The sequence below is a fragment of the Arachis hypogaea genome, chromosome 12 (assembly GCF_003086295.3).
Source record: "Arachis hypogaea cultivar Tifrunner chromosome 12, arahy.Tifrunner.gnm2.J5K5, whole genome shotgun sequence".
Taxonomy (NCBI): domain Eukaryota; kingdom Viridiplantae; phylum Streptophyta; class Magnoliopsida; order Fabales; family Fabaceae; genus Arachis; species Arachis hypogaea.
Window position 1 is genome coordinate 60,826,318 of NC_092047.1, and position 1,415 is coordinate 60,827,732.

General features: G+C 39.4%; 1 non-coding gene across 1 annotated transcript; it reads left to right on the forward strand.

Moving 5' to 3' along the window:
* Positions 1 to 772: 772 nt before the first annotated feature.
* Positions 773 to 880, forward strand: LOC112732026 (small nucleolar RNA R71). Its single transcript, XR_003167768.1, has one exon. It is a non-coding gene; the product is annotated as a small nucleolar RNA R71 (small nucleolar RNA).
* The last annotated feature ends 535 nt before the right edge of the window (positions 881 to 1,415 follow it).

Genomic DNA, 1,415 nt, shown 5'->3' on the forward strand with positions numbered 1-1,415 from the left:
ATGCGGCCGCGTCACTGTGATTTCCTTTTCTTAGCGCAGTTGCGTGATCCATGCGGCCGCGTCACTTCTCGCTGGTCATCCCTTCAATTCCTTGTGTTCCTTCCATTTTTGCAAGCTTCCTCTCAAATCTCCAACTCATTCATGCCCTATAAAGCCTGAAACACTTAACACACAGATCACGTCATCGAATGGAATAAAGGAGAAATAAAATATATAATTAAAAGTCTCTAGGAAGAAGGTTTTCAATCATGCAATAACTTTAGGAAGGAATTATAAATGCATGCTTATTTAACGAATAAGTGGGTAAAGATCATGATAAAACCACATAAATAAACATAATATAAACCATAAAATAGTGGTTTATCATGTTTCCATAGGGTTCACCCATGTAATTCACCTTTGCTATTGCAGGGTTCTCAGGATCATAAGCTTCTTCTTCAGAAGATGGCTCTATAGTATTGTTGGATGATTCCTTCAATCCATTCAGACTCTGAGAGATCATATTGACTTGCTGAGTCAATATTTTATTCTGAGCCAATATGGCATTCAGAGTATCAATTTCAAGAACTCTCTTCCTCATAGGCATCCCATTACTCACAGGATTCCTTTCAGAAGTGTACATGAACTGGTTATTTGCAACCATGTCAATGAGTTCTTGAGCTTCTGCAGGCGTTTTCTTTAGGTGAATGGATCCACCTGTAGAATGGTCCAGTGACATCTTTGATAGCTCAGATAGACCATTATAGAATATATCCAGGATGGTCCATTCTGAAAGCATGTCAGAAGGACACTTTTTGGTCAGTTCCTTGTATCTCTCCCACGCTTCATAGAGGGATTCACCTTCTTTCTGTTTGAAGGTTTGAACATCAACTCTAAGCTTACTAAGCTTTTGAAGAGAAAAGAACTTGGCTAAGAAAGCCGTGACCAGCTTATCCCAAGAGTTCAGGCTGTCTTTAGGTTGAGAGTCCAGCCATATTCTAGCTCTGTCTCTTACAGCAAATGGGAAAAGCATAAGCCTGTAGACCTCGGGATCAACCCCATTGGTCGTAACAGTATCACAGATTTGCAAGAATTCAGTTAAGAACTGAAAAGGATCTTCTGACGAAAGTCCATGAAACTTGCAATTCTGTTGCATCAGAGAAACTAATTGAGGTTTCAGCTCAAAATTGTTTGCTCCAATGGCAGGGATTAAGATGATTCTTCCATGTAAATTGGAATTTGGTGCAGTAAAGTCACCAAGCATCTTCCTTGCATTGTTATTATTTTTGGCCATGTCTCCTTCTTTTTCGAAAATTTCTGTCAGATTTTCTCTAGAGAGTTGTGCTTTAGCTTCCTCGTTAGAGTCCTTTCAGGTTCAGGATCAGCTTCAACAAGAATGTTCTTATCCTTGTTCCTGCTCATATAGAAAAGGAGAG